Source organism: Enhydra lutris, unplaced genomic scaffold (genome assembly GCF_002288905.1).
Source record: "Enhydra lutris kenyoni isolate GAN:26980312 unplaced genomic scaffold, ASM228890v2 scaffoldscaffold16, whole genome shotgun sequence".
NCBI classification, from domain to species: Eukaryota; Metazoa; Chordata; class Mammalia; order Carnivora; family Mustelidae; genus Enhydra; species Enhydra lutris.
In genome coordinates this window covers 30019786-30039147 of record NW_019154100.1, presented here as the reverse complement: position 1 = coordinate 30039147, position 19362 = coordinate 30019786, and the positions used below count along the sequence as shown (strand labels likewise).

Here is a 19362-nt window from a genome sequence, read left to right as displayed (position 1 = left end):
AGTAACTAAAAAAAAAAAAAAAAAAAACAACCCTCCAAAAATTCATGAATGAAAACATAAGACACAGAGGACAAATCCAGCTCTAATACTGAAATTATAGAAATTAAAGAAAGAGAAAAAGAAACACAGAAAGAAGTATTAATCAAAGAAATACTAGAAGAAAATAATCCTTGAGCTGACTGAAGACTCGAGTTTTAAACTGAAAGAGCTCATGAAGCTTTAAGCAGGATTAATCAGAGATAGGAGTAGGGTGGAAAAATACTAAAACAGACACATCCTGTAAAAAATAGAATTCCAACCTTCAAAACATAAAATCGACCTGTATGCTTCCAAAATGTAAAGAACTTAAAATGAAAAATAATGAGACCTAGCCAGATTTCTCATGTATAATACTAATAGTTAGATAACAATTTTATAGACTTTAAAAAAAAAACCCAAAAACCTGAAGTAACAGTATCCTGTATTCTATATGAAGGCAAGCCAAAAACATCTAGACATGCAACAGCTCATTAAGTATATAATACATGAAAGGCTGTCTAAGGAAATTATTCATGGAAATGCTTCTAACAAAAGAAAATGAGAAGAACAAAAATCTCAATAAACAGAAAAATGAAGAGTATAAAAAATCGCAGTGAGCAACTAAGCATGTGTAAGTGAAATGTGAATAGGTAATACTTTGACTAAAACTGTTATCATAACCATGGGTTTTTTATTTTGTTTTTGTTTTTTTAAAGAGTTTATTCGTTTGTTTGACAGAGAGAGATCACAAGTAGGCAGAGAGAGAGAGAAAGAGAGAGAGAGAGAGAAGCAGGATCCCCACTGTGCAGAGAGCCCGATGACGGGCTTGATCCCAGGACCCTGGGACCATGACCTAAGCCAAAGGCAGAGGCTTTAACCCACTAAGCCACCAAAGCGCCCCCCCCCTTTTTTAGAGTTTATTTACTTGACAGAGATCACAAATAAGCAAAACCATAGGTTTTTTAAATGAAAACAGTATTTCACCAATGCAAACTTAATGATGTAGAATATAAACTGTTTCGTAACATCCCAGAGTTACAGATAGTAAGGGAAGGAGGTGAGGGACAGAACACAAAGAAAACCCTTAATTTTGATGGAATATGACAGAAAAATATGTTTAAAAGATACACACTGAAGTAAGGTAATTGACACAGGAATAACAAGATGCACAGTAAAAGTTGTGGTTTAGTTCAGAGGGAAGGGAAAGCAACTTGATCAATCCAGAGAGGCTGGAAAAGAACAAAGTAAAATAAAAACTACAAAATAAGTGACAGAAGAACACGAAATTTGTCAGCTGTAATATAAAATATGGGTATTGAACAGTGTAACAGAACATCATATATCTACTACTCAGTCTCAGCAAATCAACTTATTTGCCATGAATTCAAACAAACAAACAAACAAACAAACAACTTAGGAAAACACAGGGAAGCAACTATCACACACAAACATATAACAGCTAGAGCACACACAAACATATAACAGCTCAGGAGTGAAGATGAAAAAGAGAAGGAAAAAACAACTTACAAAATGAAGGTGAATCTAGAAGCTTAAGGAAGAGCACACATTCCTGGAATCACAGGGGTAAAAAGAAGTCAGAAACAAGAAAAATAAATTGGAAAGGAAGAAAGTGTTAAAAACAAAGAAAAAAAAATGGTATCTACTGAAAACAAAAGAGATCCAACTGCATATATACAGCCAAAGATAAAATTAAAGGGGCACCTGGGTGGCTCACTGGGGTTAAGCCTCTGCCTTCAGCTCAGGTCATAATCCCACGGTCCTGGGATCAAGCCCCACATCAAGCTCTCTGCTCGGCGGGGAGCCTGCTTCCTCCTCCACCCCCCTCTCTCTCTGCCTGCCTCTCTGCCTACTTGTGATCTCTGTCAAATAAATAAATAAAATCTTAAAAAAAAAAAAAAAAAAAGGAAAGGAAAGAAAGAAAGAAAATAGAACTGGAGCTGCAAATTTGAAGCAGATAATGAGTCCCAGAAGAAAAACTGGCCATGAAAACCCAAATCTATTTTAAAAATATCCTACTGGTCTCAGACTTCTTCATAGTAGCCTTTTAACACTACAGGACTGGAAGAATATTTATAATACCCTCCAGGAAAGAAAGTGCAACCCAAAGATTTCATGCCTAAACAAGAAGTCTAGAAAACTTATCTCCCATGAGCCCTTCTTAAAGGATTTACATGAGAATGAACTTCAGCTCATCAAGAGATGCCAAGGCAAAAGGACCGTAGTGAGAACTGAATCCACTTCACTGTGCAAACAAAATAAAAGTGAGAATTACAATTAGATGATGTATAAATTGAATACCTAAATAAAGGCAAAAGAGCTAATTATTATCTTTAATAACTGGGTGTCAAAAAGTATCATTTAAAGCTGACAAAGCAAGTAACAGAAGTATAAATATATTTAATATTACTAAAAGTAAACAGATAATGTAATAACCAAAATCAGGATATAGAAGAAGGTAAGAAACTGGGGTGCCTGGGTGGCTCAGTTGTTCAAGTGTCTGACTCTGACTCAGGTCATGATTTCAGGGTCCTGGGATCCAGCCTGACATGGGGCTCCCCACTCAGTGAACAGTCTGTTTCTCCCTCTCCCTATGCCCCTCCCCCTGCTCATTCTCTCAAAATCTTAAAAAGGGGAGGATTTTATCATTTCATTCATCATTTCATATTTCATCATTGCTCAAAGAAATTAATAGTGTATAAAAATATGAGTATCAATGTTATCCTATAGTTATACTTACACTTATGAAATTAATCTCTAAAAAAAGAAATACAGTTCTTCCTAACTAAAGCAGAAATATGGAGCAAAGAAAAACTGGCTACTCAGTCAATGTTTTTAAAAAGCTGTAAAAACAGGAAGCACAATACAAAACGCCAGAATTAAAACCAGCTTCATTACTAAATGTAAATGGACTAATCCAACACAGTTTAAAAATAAAAAAAGGGGAGGGGGGGGATCAGATTGGATCCCAAATAAAATTAACCCTGTATTGTACACAAGAACCATTATCTGAAACAAAAAGATGAAAGATGAAAATAAAAGGAAAACACCAATCAGGCAAATACAAACAAAAAAAAAGAATTATACTCTTAATATCATACAAGGTCATAGTGCAAAAAGCATTAAAGGAGACACAGGACCCTTTAAACATTAAAAGATGCAATTTGCACCTACGTTATAATAATTATGTAATAACAAAATCATAGCAACATTCTATAAAGTAAAGAAGTACAGGCAATACAAATAAAAACAAACATCAGCAGTAAACTTAAATTCACTTCAGTCCATGACAAATCAAGTGACAAACAAGATGGATATGGAAGACCTTAAACTGAACATGAATATAGAATGTCTGCCCAAAATGACCACATATTAAACCACAAAGAAAAACTTAGTAAATTAAAATACAAAAATAGTACAGAGAGCATCCTCTGATCATAATATAGTAAAACTAGAAAACAGAGAAACTGGAAGAAAAAGGCACCTAATGCCTGGGAATTTAAAGACTCTCACTTCTGAGTTAAAGAAGAGATTCCCAAGATATACAATATCTATTCAACAAGAAGAAAGTAACAGTAATAAAAACAATATATATCAGAATCTATACGTGAAAAACTCACAGCCTTGCATATTTATGATGAAAAAGGAAGGAAGAGGGCGCCTGGGTGGCTCAGTGGGTTAAGCCTCTGCCTTCGACTCGGGTCATGATCTCAGGGTCCTGGGATCAAGTCCCACATCGGGCTCTCTGCTTGGCAGGGAGCCTGCTTCCTCCTCTCTGCCTGCCTCTCTGCCTACTTGTGATCTCCCTGTCAAATAAATAAATAAAATCTTAAAAAAAAAAAAAAGAAAGAAAAGGAAAGAAAAAGGAAGGAAGGAAAGGAAAAAAGAAGAACGAAAGAAAACTAATTAATACCTCCCAGTAGACAAGGAAAAGCACATCTAAGGAATCAGAAAAAATAAATATTTTTAAAAGCCTGAGAAATGAATTTTAAAACAGGAAAAAATGGTAGACCCAAAGGTATCTAAGACCAATAATAAAAAGGGTGAAAGACAGCAAACACTGATACATTAAGTTAAGAAAAAACTAGGAAAATATCACATTTTGGCAGAAAATAAATCCTTAAGATACTAATTTGCTAACAATATGCAGCAATGAAATATATAATTTTCTACTTTAAAGAAGCAAAACAGACTGAAGGCAGAAATCCAAACAGATCAATTTCTATAGAAATCAGAGACAGCTGTCCTAGAGCGATCCTCAAAAAGCATGAGGCCCAGACACTTCCACAGGGAGTTATACCAAACCTCTGAAGTTCAGATGATTTGAATGCTATTTATACAGCTGCAGAGTATAGAAAAAGGAAATCTAAATGATTTCTTCTGAAGCAAGCATAACATTGATTCTAAGACTCAAAAAAGATTACCCCCACACCAGTCCAATCTCAGTCTTACAAAAATCCTAACTGAGATACTACCAAATACACTCCAGCACTACACTGAAGGTAAAACTCCCAAGTATTATCAGAAATAACAAATTCACATACATCATGGACCAAGAAAGGCTTCCAGGACTGTATCCCATAGACCTACTCATACACATAAAAAATACCAGGAACAATTTAACATCCATCAATAAGGGACTGGTTCATCAGCTGTGGCTCGCCCACCTATAAAATATAAGGTGATTGTAAAGAACCATTAAATTCATTTGGAATAATTTCCAGGACATATTATGAATAAAAAACTTGAAGTTCAGAACCATCTAAAGCATGGTATCACCATATAAAAAGTGTGGGGGCAGATTATGTGTATATATTTACATAAGCATTAAGTATTTCTGGAAGGGTCACAAGAACGGTAGGACTGGCTGCCCCTGGAAAGGATGATGAGGGACTGAGGAGAGAGGGAGCCTTCACTGGATAGTCTTTGTGCCTCTTTGCTTTGGGACCACGGCAAACATGTTATTCAAACACAAAATTAAAAACAGTAACACGAAAAAGGTGAGGTAAAAGCCAGCAGGTGAATGCAAACAAAAATTGTTGGGAGACAATTCTCCATGGGTCTCTCATGTTTCAGCATGTCTCAGGCTCTCTTTTCAATGATTTTTGTAGAGCAAACAGCCTCAGAAGATGGAGACAGTGTCCTCTGGAGCCAAGGGCAGACGGCTTACTTCCCAGGATGAAAGATTCAGGTTCCCTACCTAAGCTCAGGTCTCCTCTTCTGCAGTGCAACTTACTGAGTGTGCAGATACCACCCGGTCCTTCTCACAACACCCTGTGGAGGTGATGGAGGAAGGAGCATAAGAAAATGCTGATTATTCTGGCTATTGCTATGAGTAGTAACATTAGAAGTCCTTTGTTTGATTCTGGTTTCTGCCAGAATCTATCAAACTGTGGCAGGCTAACTTGTCAGCTTTCAGGAAGGCTAAAACCTCAGGCCCTTCACAGTTTTTAAAAAGCATTAGTCAAAATAATATTAGATAAAACAGACTATTACTAAGTAAAGCAAAAGAGAGAAGCATATAGTATAAAAACATTCAATACAAAAGAAAAATCATAAATATCTGTGTAAATAACATAGCTATGAAATACATAAAGCCAGGGAAAAATGTGCTACAAGGCAAGTATCACCAAAAGAAATTTAAGAGACTTTAAAAAGAAAAAATTGATAAAATTGCAGCCACAGAAGGGATACTGTAAAAAACTCCTTCCTAAATCTGTCAGACTATGTAGACCAGACATAAGCAAGGATACAGACTATTTCAATAATGTAATCAGACTCAATTTATTAGAGATATATATACACAGATATGTATTTTAAAAATAAGTAAATCTAGTATCGCCATCAGAAGTGACTTTTCATTACATATCTGTCCCCCCAAAAATCTATCTTTGAAATGCAGAAGTTTTTTTTCCTAGCTAACCCCTGAATCACGCAGATTAAAAACTGAAAAGTTATCTAGTAAGTAACAAGACCGTTTTATATTAAAATCCCAGATAGAGTAACTAAAGCTCTTACAAGAAAAGTACTTCTATTTCTAAAACAGTTTTACTATTAAAATGGGAAGACTGAAAAAGGGGCACCTAGATGGCTCAGTTAAGTGTCTGCCTTCAGTTCAGATTATGATCTCAGGGTCCTGGTGGGATCAAGCCCTCCATCTCTGCGCTCTCACTCTCTCAAATAAATAAAAATAAATCTTAAAAAAAAAAAAAAAATCCTGAAAAAAGGAGCTTTAAATTGTACTTAGTAATAATAAGTTAGTAGCTTTATTTACAACTCTGAAACAGCTTCTTTGAAAATATCAATGAAATATATGCCCCTTTTAGCTAGCTAGTGTAAGGCACAATAAGTACAAAACAAAAAGGTGTAACATTTGAACGAAACATTTGAATGAAAAAGGCAATATAGCCAAAGACATTAAAAGATTAAAACAACTGTAAGAAAATGTTATATGCAATGCTATGACAATTAATTACGAAATCTAGAGGATAAGATTTATTTTCTAGCAGAACGCAAATTCTCAAAACCAACTCAGGAGTAGGAAAATCTGAACACACTAATGATCACAAAAGTCAGAAAGACTGCCATAGATCTACCTTTAAAAGGTAGATGGTTTTATAGGTGAACTCTTATCTGATCTGAGAAGAACAGTACTTTCTAGGTTAAATTATCCCAGAGCAAAGATGGAGAGGAGCGTTCCCATTCATTTTTGCCAGCATTATTTTCGTCTAACGTAAGTTTGGTGTCGATGTTTTAATAGAGCAGTAACACAGGGTCAAACAGAGTTCAATCCAGTCACATTAGAAATCAAGAAAACTCGGGAGCCTGGGTGGCTCAGTGGGTTAAGCCGCTGCCTTTGGCTCAGGTCATGATCTCAGGGTCCTGGGATCGAGTCCCACATCAGGCTCTCTGCTCAGCAGGGAGTCTGCTTCCCTCTCTCTCTCTCTGCCTGCATCTCTGCCTACTTGTGATCTGTCAAATAAATAAATAAATAAAAATCTAAAAAAAAAAAAAAAGAAATCAAGAAAACTCGACTAAGATGTTACAAAATCAACATAATTTATCAACAAATAAAAAAGGGAATAAAGTTGGGACTCCTGGGTGGCTCAGTTGGTTAAGCAACTGCCTTCAGCTCAGGTCATGATCCTGGAGTGCCAGGATCAAGTCCCAGGTCGGCTCGCTGCTCAACAGGGAGTCTGTTCTCCCTCTGACACTACCCCCTCTCATTCTCTCTCAAATAAATACATAAAATCTTTAAAAAGGGGGGAGCATTTAATAAAATTAAGCTATTTTTTGCCTAAAGCAAAAAAGAAAAATGACATGTATTCAATAAATATAATTTACCATAACTCAAAGCAAGCATCCATTAAGCAGTGAAACTCTAAAGACAATGAACAAGACAGGCATGCCCACTGCGCCATTATTATCTACATCATTTTTAAGCTTCAAACTACTGCAGTAAGACAAAAACAAAACATGTGGGGTGCCTGGGTGGCTCAGTGGGTTAAGCCTCTGCCTTCAGCTCAGGTCATGATCTCGGGGTCCTGGGACTGAGTCCCACATTGGGCTCTCTGCTCAGCAGGGAGCCTGCTTCCTCCTCTCTCTCTGCCTGCCTGTCTGCCTACTTGTGATCTCTGTCTGTCAAATAAATAAATAAAATCTTTGAAAAACAAAACAAAAAAACAGAACAAAACAAAACAAAACAAAACATGTATATAAAACTTGTAAACACCTTCATTCGCAGATGAGAGTTACAAGTCTAGAAAATCCAAGGATTCACCTATAACCAATAGCTTCTCTTTGTATCAGCAAAACCAGTGTGAAATTCAAATGGTAAAAACAAATGCTATTTGTAACAGTAACAAAACTATAAAATACTAGATATAAACTTAAGTTTAACAGTAAATATATAGGTTCTCAATGAATCAAAACAAATGTAGAGACAAACCATGTTTCCTTGACAGGTAAACACTGAAAACTTAGAACAGCACTGAGCAAGGACAGTGTGTACACCTGAAACTTATTATATAATGTTATATACCAAGTTTACCTCAATTTGAAAAAAGACAGCATACATCTTTCTTACCAATTTAATAAAGGGTAACACACATAGTCCAGTTGAGTCTTTTGTTAATGAGTAAACTATATATTCAACTTTTCTGTACTCTGTATATAATAACCATAAAATGTTTAAGTTAGAAAATAAGACTTCATGATAGAAGCCCTCATGTGAGAATTCCACAATATAAAACCCAAAATAATACAAAGATTAACTCACATCTTCCCTCTAAAAATGATAAACTCTTGTGTTGCTGGGCTTACAATAATAGCACTCATTCCTCTAAATCCTTCTCATGCACACTACGATGTTTATAATAAACTAAGATCTAAAAAAAAAAAAGTAAGATCATGTACTTCAAACTACGGATATGTGCCACATACAGTATGTTCAGGTGTATTCTGGGAGTACTTATAATCAGAGAGCATATATGGCACGTAAGATTTTGGAAGAAAATTCTTTTATATCACCACATTTGTGAATGCGGAAATTTAATTTTTTTTTTTAAAACTAAAGAAATGTATGGTTTGCATTTTAGGATTAAGTCTCCAGGTTAAACTTTTCCTATTCTGTATTCATTTACTGACTGACTGATGGACTCAGATATATTTAACTTAAACTTTTGGTTGTTGTTGTTTTTTTTTTTTTTTTTTTTTTTTTAAGATTTTATTTATTTATTTGACAGAGAGAGAGATCACAAGTAGGCAGAGAGGCAGGCAGAGAGAGGAGGAAGCAGGCTCACCGCTGAGCAGAGAGCCCGATGCGGGGCTCGATCCCAGGACCCTGAGATCATGACCCGAGTCGAAGGCAGAGGCTTAACCCACTGAGCCGCCCAGGCGCCCCTAAACTTTTGGTTTTAACTCAGTATTATTCTATACCAATTTTGTTGCTCAAATTGTTCATTGGGAGCTCTCTGAGACTGGTTCCTGTGTCCCTCTGACACCATATTACTTTTTGAATTTCGAACACTTCCTAGCTTTCAGACAACACAAAATCTCCAGGTTCCTCTTTATTTTCTCTGCTCCAGCCCTAGAATCAGCCGCTTTGCCAATGGAGTCTGGTTCTTTTCACTAGAGATTTTTAAAGATTTAGAAATCAAGATCTAGGTATTGATTAAAGATTTTTTAGTTATAAAAAGGTTGCTTGTGGGGTGCCTGGGTGGCTCAGTGGGTTAAGCCTCTGCCTTAGGCTCAGGTCATGATCACAGGGTCCTGGGATGGAGCCCTGCATGGGGCCCTCTGCTCAGCAAGGAGCCTGCTTTTTCCCCCTCTCCCTCTGCCTGCCTGTCTGCCTACTTGTGCTCTCTGCCTGTCAAAGAAATAAATAAAATCTTAAAAAAAAAAAAAAAAAAAAGGGTTACAGGCACCAAAAAGCATTATAAGGAAAGGCCTAAGACTGAGGTAAACACCAAGGAGTAGAGTTTAAAGAGATTAAGGTAAGAGAACACCCAAATAACAGTAATCTAGGAGGTGCTGAAAGGTCAAGAAGCCTGGAGACCCCAAATCAGTCTAGCAGAAAATGGGAAAAAACAAGCAAATCATAAATCTTATGATTATTTGGATGGCAAAGGAGTGCCATCTAGAATATATTCTTTACAGCTTTTACTGTTATATTACCTTACTTCACTTAAAATGTTAAGAGTTAATTACAATCCCCCCCCAAATACAGCGCCACTGTTCTAATACTGCCTTCCCTGAAACCAAACCACTCAGTGGCTGGGGAGATACTATTCAAGCCCATCTCTGAGGCAAATCCAGGGCAGTATTTTGAATTATCAGGGCTACTGTGACTTAAACAGGGGGAGAAAAAGCATTAAATATATATTTCAAGTAATAAATGGTTGGTTATGGGGCTCAGTTGTTAAGGGTCTGCCTTCGGCTCAGGTCATGATCCGACTGTCCTGGGATGGAGCCCCACATCGGGCTCCCTGCTGGGCAGAAAGCCTGCTTCTCCTTCTCCCATTCCCCTTTTTTGTGTTCCTGCTCTCACAGTCTGTGTCAAGTAAATAAATAAGATCTTTAAAAAAAAAAGTAATTAATGGTTACTGAGAAAATATTTACAAGCATTTCTTTAATAGCCCCCCCCCAATCTTTCTTGAACTCAACAAAATATCCAGTGACTCTGCAAAAATCCTTACTCCTTCCTTGTGCAGGAGCAGCAGGTGGGGGGTGGGGGGGACTGGGGGGAGCAGATCACATTTTGTAATTTTCACAGCCTACAAAGATTCAACATCCCTGGCTTCTTGTTTATAAGATACAGGTACTCCCAACTATCTCTTGACCCCAAACTGAGTCACTCTACTACTAACCCTCACACCTGAGAGGCCTTGTTAGAGAAGCTTACAGTAACTGCAAGTTGTCTCACTAGCTAGACCCAGGCAATCTGGAGGCTCCTCATCCCCTCCTCTGTCCTTAAAATGTACATTCCGCTTCCCTTCCCCACTCCCAGAAACTGCCTCTAGGATACAGCCTTGAGATAGTTATGTGGTATTGAGAGCGTCTGGACAATATATGCGACTAAACCTAGTTAGGGCCTCTCTAAGATTTGGCAGGCAGAGATCCACTCGCATTGCTGCTGCCCAAGACAAACCCCCTGCTTACTAAAACTGTCCCCTACTGGGGTGCCTGGCTGGCTCAATCAGAGGCATGTGCTACTCTTAATTTTGGGGTTGTGAGTTCAAACCCCATTTTGGTGGAGATTACTTAAATATTTTTAAAAAACAAAAAACTGTCATCTACCAATTTGGACTCGTCTCTTTCTTTGGTCTCTGGCCTCTGCCTGGTCTCTTCCTGCCCTCTGCACAGCAGAGCAGTTTCCTATCACAGCTGGGAAACTCTGGGGAGCTCTGGAACCAACATTGCTCCCTCCCCTTTCTAGCACTCACTAAGCCCAACTCCTCCTCTCTCTGTAGGGTCTCTGACATGGCTCTCTTTCTCCTCCCTGTGCTCCATCTAACACTTCCACAGACAAGTGCCACACCATTCTCTAAATGGTCTTTAGAGAAATTGTTTTCTTTATAAACATTTCTGCATATGAAAGATCCAAGTTCAAAATAATTTATTTTAAAAACTTCCTTATACACAGCCCTAATCTATCTTTCCACCATCCATTCTTTTATTTTTCGTTGCCCAAATTATACCTACCTGTTATTTCTCAACCCGCCCTCCCTTTCTCTCTAAATCTTATTAATCCTTTGAAGGCCTAGATTAAGTATCTCGATAGATCATCTTTTACTATGCACTTTTCTATACAGAGAAAGTATTTTGTGAAAGGGCATAACTGTTGACAGACATGAGCTGAGCCCTAGCTTTGCTTTTATAGAGGGAAAACATTAAAAAATAAGAGAACTTTGGAAATGCACTCTATTTGTATTCGTATTGGAATTCCTTGAAAATAAGACTGTCAATACCACACATCTTAACCAAAACAAGAACAGCAACCAGTACAAAACCTCTCTCTCTTTGAGGACAAGTACAGTTGGTTCATTTGGTCTTCTTAGGATCTCTGATGTGTTTCTTCGGATTTCTTAAAATCAGCAAAGCTCAATTTGAATGTTAGAATAATTTTTTTTTATCAACATTATGAAAGTGAAGCAACCATAAGGAGAACACAAAAGAGGTAGAACTGGGCACCTGGGTGGCTCAGTGGGTTAAGCCGCTGCCTTCGGCTCGGGTCATGATCTCAGGGTCCTGGGATCGAGTCCCACATCAGGCTCTCTGCTCAGCAGGGAGCCTGCTTCCCTTCCTCTCTCTCTGCCTGCCTCTCTGCCTACTTGTGATCTCTGTCTGTCAAATAAAAAAAAAAAATCTTAAAAAAAAAAAAAAAGAGGTAGAACTGACAAATGATATGAAAGATCTACAAAATGAGACAAATCCAGAATTGGTAAATTAAAAAATGTCCTCAGCCTGAAATTTTATTGATGAAATCAGAAATGGAATCTAAAACCTACCTCATGCTTTAGAAATCTACCGGAACTTCCTTCTCACTGAACTGTGTATTTTAGTTCAATTTCTATGTATCTCATTTGAAAAGGATGCTCTAAGGAATGTATCTCCAGTGAAACAGTTATCCACATGTAGTCACTGTACTTTCTACAGTACTTCAATTTCTATAGGGAGATAAAAGGATCTAGGCTTGGGGTGCCTGGGTGGCTCCATGGGTTAAGCCTCTGCCTTCAGCTCAGGTCACGATCTCAGGGTCCTGGGACCCAGCCCTGCATTGGGCTCTCTGCTCAGCAGGGAACCTGCTTCCTTGCCTCTCTGCCTGCTGCTCTGCCTACTTGTGATTTCTCCCTGTCAAATAAATAAATAAAATCTTAAAAAAAAAAAAAAAAAGGGATCTAGGCTTCCACAGGATTAAGCAATCTTCCTGTCAAATTCAGACTTCAGATTTTAGATGTGTAGGCCACCAAGGTGCCCATAAAAAGCAGGAATTTTTTTTTTTCCCCATCAAACTGCAGCTTTAAATTGAGAGCAGAGTCAGATTACCCTCCTACTGCCCCCCCCCCACCGCTTTTCCATATCTTATACAATTCTGCTATTTAAGACATCTAATTTGGAATTAAGTAACTACGGGCTTTTAAAATAAAATATCAAAGGAACTGCAGATTTGTTAGCATGTTAAAAATATGGCACCTACTATAGGTTTACCTCTTCAAGTCAAAGGTAGTATCTCTTAGTAAGAACATGTCTTGTTTACTTAGCACTCGCCACCTACAAAGAACTATGCATGATTTCTCACTTGATTCTTATAATCTATTAGAGGCACTCCTTCTAGTCCTAAGTTTCTGGGAGAAAAAACCAAGACAAAGATGACACAGCTATTAAGTGGTAAAATAAGGATTTGAACTTAGCAAGCTGAATTCAAAGTTAGTACTTTGTTCAAGTCAGTTAGTACTTTGCAGTTCTTTAACAATGTTTTTAATGCAAATTGGTGCCGCTTTTGAGCATCTATGTATTAAAAATAGGGCAGTAAAACTGAATTTGATATCTTATAGGCATAAAACTTCTTAATGGCATACAATGGATAAGACTGTAACAATGTTTAAGTTTCTCACAGGACCATGCCCGATCCATTGCCTTTTTATAAACACACACTAAATTTTAAATTACTACACACATCAAAAAGCATTTTAGAAATGTTAACACAAGTGAAACAAGGTAGTATTTTTCAGGTTACTTTAACATTTTTCTCTTTTTATTAGGTACTTGGTTTATGGTGTCTCTAGGTATGATTTTATTTTTATTTATACTGCTCGGCATCATAATGCTCCTGTAAAATCGGAGAACTCTTGTCTTTTAGCAATTCTAGAAGATTCTCTGCCATTTCCTTTCAAACATTGTCTCTTGCCAATTCCATCTCCCATCATACATATGTGGTGCCTTTTGTCCCACAGTCTTTTAGGGAGCCTATCTGGACTGTAAACTTCCTAAATATTTCTCAGGGTTTTTTCCTCCCTCACTAGGTGGAACAAGATGGCCAGAGTGGGCTGGAGTTGAGTTTTTCCCTTCTCTCAGGTCAGTCAGGTTCTGGTTAACTAGCTTCTCTGAGGCAGGCCCTGTTAAGAAGAGTCCTCTGGTGTATTTCAAAATGGTCCCCTTCTCCTTCCTCTTACCATAGAACAGAAGGGGATTCTCCCCCCATATTTACAATGGGAACCTGGTCAAGCTCCTGGAGGACAATCTTACAAAACTGTTGGCGCCCCACCGTGACTAGGTCTCCCTGGAGTTTAAAACCCTTGGACTTGTCTACACTGAGCCCCCAGCAATTCATCAGTTACAGTTCAGGTTTACCTACCCTAGCACTGGTTTCCCGCAGTGGTTCCCATTCCTGAGCGTCTGCTAAACCTGAGACTTGTTTCTGCAATCACTGAGGGAGGCTGGCAGTTTTCCTGTGTCCTCCCATCTCCTCTTATGAATTCAAGAAAAGTTACTGATTTTTCAGTCTGAACCAGCTTTTTACTTAGTTTTTAGGACAGAGGGCTACTTCCAAATTTCTTACATGTAGAGCTAGAAACCAGAAGTCAATCCCATCTCTTTTTCTGAGATTTTACATATGGTAGATGCTCTCATCCCAGGCTCCTCTTTCCACCGCTGTTATACTCTGCTTAATTTTCTCAGACCCATCTTATACCTCACTAATTCTCCTCAGAGCTCTATCTAATTGGCTGTTCAATCTATTTGTTGCAATTTAATTTTCAATGACTTAAGTCTAAAGGGTTTAATTTCACTATGTCTTTTTTTTTTAACTTATTCCCTATTCATTCTTTTTTTTTTTTAAGTTTTGTTTTTTGGTTTTTTTTTTAAAGATTTTATTTATTTATTTGACAGAGAGAGATCACAAGTAGACAGAGAGGCAGGCAAAGAGAGAGAGAGAGGGAAGCAGGCTCCCTGCTGAGCAGAGAGCCCGATGCGGGACTCGATCCCAGGACCCTGAGATCATGACCTGAGCCGAAGGCAGCGGCTTAACCCACTGAGCCACCCAGGCGCCCCCTATTCATTCTTTTATCACTACAATGATTTGAAAATAAATCTAAAGTTCTTAGGGGTAGTAATTATAATCACACCTGCTCTCACTCCTTGTCTATTTTTAATTTTTCATACAGGTTCATCTTTAATAGACAGTGACTGCATTTTTCTAAAGGAATCCCATGTGGGTTTTAGAACGGTTGTGCTTTTGTTTTGTCAACCTTTTCTAGGATGTCATCTATTCTAAAATTTGTACGATCCAGTGTGAGGGATCTGACACTTTCTACTGCCTTCAGTTTCACTGTATTGCATGACAATTTATGGGACAAAAAAATTAACTTTACTTCAATGCTGTCCCATAATATTATGATCTTTACAAAGTTATTTAAAGCTATTAGGAATCCACATTTAAGTTAAAACTCAACCCCTATAACTATCAATGCAACATATGAACAGAGATGTCAAATCACATATAATCAAAACTCCACAAAGCCAAAGTTTATACAAACTCAGACAATGATAACTACCCCCTTACTTAAAACCCTGCTTTATGGCTGACAAAATTTTTTTAACCGCAAATGTAACAGGTATGTCATTTTCAGAAATACCCTGAATTCAGGAAGATTAAACATGCAGAGGGGGTCTTAAAACCAAGAAAATGCAGTATGTAAGGCAGAGAGCAAGTTTACGACTTAAAATGCCACTGGAAGGCTACTGATCCACACTGGAATCCAGGTCTGTATGCCTGGTGCATAAGGATCTTCAACACTTGAGTGAGTCTGTGCTTCACATTCTCTGGCGGACTGCACAGAAGGCGGGAACCTTCTTCCTCACTTTCATTACAAAAAGAGTTCCCTTCCAAGGGACTCAATCTTTCTTCAAATTTGTTTACGGTAATAGTCACATCTTACCCTGTCGGCAGTCAGGTTTATTCCTGATGATTGTGAAAAGCTCTGCTTTGATTCACTGATAAGTTTGTAATGAACTCTCAAGAAAAGCCAGCCTTCAGTTGCATGTCCTGCAGGTACACATGCACACGCATGAGTACCAATTTCCACTAAAGCAAAGATTTCTTAAATACGAACCTTACTACCTTCATTTACACTCCTGTAAACTAAAATAAAACTGAACTTTATAGGACACAAAACATGCTATGATCTAAAATGAACTTTAAAGACCAATAAAATCAAGACTAAGAACTTGCTAACAGTATTTCATCTTTTGGTTTTGGTTCTGAAACACTTCAGAAAATGAGGAACAAAGAAATGCCCATAAAATTTATATTAAGTTCACAGACTACCCAGTGAATTATTAGGTCCATAAACTAAACAATCAAGCACACAGAAAAGGGGGAAAGTATATGAAATAGTCAGTGATGACTGACAGAAGGACAAAAATGTTCACCTTTAGCCCAGAAGGCGGATCTATAGCCTGCATAGTTCCGATAAGGATCAAATACGAACTGGTTGCTACATACTTTACAGGGTCTCATGACTGCCTGTATGTCACCCATAGTTAATATCAAGCTGAATGATAAGCACCAGAGAAATCTTGTGAAAGTAGTTTTACGAGTAGAAATTCGAAGAAAACATTTATGATCTAATATTCCCTTCATGTCCCCTCCGCCTTGAACACTAAGCATATACCCACCGGCTTCACGCAGAAAAGTGTAGCTCTTCCTGCCTACAATAAATAAACTTACCAAGTTGCATTGTAAAAGGTCTCACTAGTTCTTTCTTAACTGCCAGAGCATACTCAGTGACTGTGCAACAAGCAGTCCCTGACTTAAGGGCAGTCGATACAGATGAACACTCACTGTGGCACTCTGAATTTTTTCCATCCTGCCAAAACCACCACCTGCAGTAGGTAAGCACTCACATCACTCTGAATCATTCCCTGTCAGACTGCCATGGGCCTCCTACCTGAACCTCTGTCGAACCAGCTGCCTTAACCCTGAGAGCTTCTACCTAGCCAATTTTCTTCTTCAGTTACCAAGACTTGAGCATTTGCATATATTATTACAGGTTAAAGGAAACAAACAAAAAAACAAAATCACTGTGAGCTAGTCTGGAAACCAAACACTTAGAGTAATGTCTCTGAGTATAAATCTGGAACTCTTGAATCACCAGTTTATGTTTAAATTTCTGAAATTCATTATATTGTAGAGTTTGACTATAAATATATTCAGCCTGAAAAACAAGCTCAACTAATCAATCGTCTTGCTCTGAATATTTATAGTTAAATTAGTATACATTTAACAAATACTTTTCAAAATTTCAGTTCTAGTTTAGGAAAGACGGTAAAAGGTATAATAAACACCATGCTAAAAAAAATTCTCATTTGAGTATCAACACAATTTACACATCCTACCTCTCTGATGCACATCTTTCTTTAGAATCAATTTTTAGGAATTCAAACTGGAAGTTAGAAAACCATGTGACTGACACGAGGTTTTTTCTGACTCAACTTGCTCTAAACTTCGCAGTGATCCTAGAGGACTACCTTACCGTTCAAGAGCCCAATTTTATCACCTGTGATAGATGAGATTTGGGAGACTGAAAGGTAACAGAATCTGCCATCTCAAAATAAGCCTCTTTGGTATAGGACTATTTTCAGGAGATTGAAAGACAGACACAGAAGCTCTGAAAAGAGTAAACATTATCCTTTTGTAAGGGAAATTTGCATTTATAAAGGAAATCTCCATTTGTAAAACTGTCAAGAGACTATTAGAAGAGAATCTATCTTATCAGTGGAGAAGACACTGGGCTTAAATATGCATAACAAACGCCTTGTTTACCTTGATTTTCCCTGTAAGTCCCATAGCTAGAGGCTCCCAACCCCACCCTCACCTTCTTTGTCTTTAGCTGAAGACAGCATTAAACCCACATTCTAAATCATCTCAGAGATTTACTCCCTTCTCCCAGGGTATCTCCCATGTATATAAGTCAAGCATTGCTAAACTTTTGTTTTTCTCTTATTAATCTGTCTTTTATTAGAGGTCTCTGCTAAGAACGCAGAAGGGTAGACCGGATCATTTTTTTTTCCTTCCCTACAGGGTTCTGCCCTCAAAACAGCCTGGTGTAAGAATCCTGCAGACCGTAATGGGAAGGCATACTGCCCACCAGCCACCACTCTCTAACCTCAAACAGCCAATCCAAACAACTCTTTCTTTTACCACTGCTGGCCACTGTCCCATTTTTATGAAGAAACTGTTTTTGTCTGCTTTTTTCAAATGTTTATAGACAGTTAATATATATTTAACAAATTAAAAAGTTTCAGATATACCTACCATAAAGTAGGTAGCCATTCTTAAAAATATCTGCACCTTTATTTGCTTTTCCTATTAAGTTTACTAATGTCTGAATTTGAAGACTACTCAGTATTTAAAACCTAAATTCTTGGTTTACAGTTTTCAGTAACAAAAATTCAACTGAGTAAATTTTGAAGATCTAACTGGCTTTATTAATCAATTCATGAATTAGGCAGCATTCTGTCTAGCACGTAGAGGGGAGCTCAAAAGGGCTACAAGAAAGGAAAGGTTTTTAAAGGTAGAGAGGAGGTGGAAAAAAGAAAATTATTTGCAAAGTATCCATTGTTTTAGTCAAGGTCACCCTTCTCAGGTGAACTGGAGGCATCTAATCAAATTTCTTAGTGCTGACCAGGAAATTCTCATGTTGACTAGTTAAAGGCTACAACGGGGGCGGGGGGGGGGGCGGTGGTGAAATTGCAGTTAGGTTAGGTATTGAGTCTTGGTTTACTGACTTGGTGCCTTGACCTAAGTGACACCATTTTGGGCCTGTGGGTTCCTTTCCAACAACACTATACCCAAGCAGAAGGTTACATATTGATTCTTGGAGGTATCTTCAAGATACCAAATACATGAGCTAGTAAAAAATAAACTCCTGACTTGAGGGGCCTGGGTGGCCTGGTGGGTTAAATAAAGCCTCTGCCTTTGGCTCAGGTCATGATCTCAGGGTCCTGGGATAGAGCCCCGCATACGGCTCTCTGCTCTGCAGGGAGCCTGCTTTTCCCTCTCTCTCTGCCTACTTGTGACCTCTATCAAATAAATAAGTAAAATCTTAAAAAACAAACAAACAAACAAAAAACTCTTGGCTTGAGCCCAGTTAAGGAAATTAAAAACTGCCAAATATCAAAAGATTATAGCATATACATATATGTAGCATATATATATGATTTATATATATGTATGTACGTATGTATCTCTCTCACAATAAGGAAATGTACAGAATACTAAGCTTATGTGCAAACACTGTTCAAGGAATTAATATTTGTGCTTTCAAAATTCACGGCTAGACTCTTAACATTTAAGGATTTTTATTTTTAAAACGCTTGCAATAAACATAATTGTGGAGGGTAATGATAAGACAATGGAGTACAAATGAGAAACAAGCCCCATCACTTTTATCTCAAATTTTGAACCTGACTGAGAATGTTTATTTTTTAAGTAACTGAATTTCAATTATATTATGCAAAGTAACCAATTCAATTTGACAATGCAAGAAGGTTTGGATATAATCAACAGGTGCATTTACTATTCAAAGGAACTGCTATAATCTTCTTTTACTTATTCATTGGAAAATAAAGGGTGAAGGGAAAGGGTTCTATTGTCAATACTGTAATGGTGTGGCTGAAGCACTGCTCTATTAGAGAGAGATTCCTAAATCAGTTTGCAAAAGAGCTAGACAGGGTAACATGTTTATGTCAATATTAAAGTCTACCTCCCACCCCAGCATTTTTGTAATCTGGGGAGAAATCTCAAATTCTTTTTTTTTTTTTTTT

At 37.6% G+C, this 19362-nt stretch overlaps 1 protein-coding gene across 2 annotated transcripts in view; it reads right to left on the bottom strand.

The window, feature by feature from the left end:
• LOC111147414 (zinc and ring finger 2) overlaps nucleotides 1–19362 on the bottom strand; it is a 97881-nt gene that overhangs the window by 23021 nt on the left and 55498 nt on the right. The window lies entirely within an intron of this gene.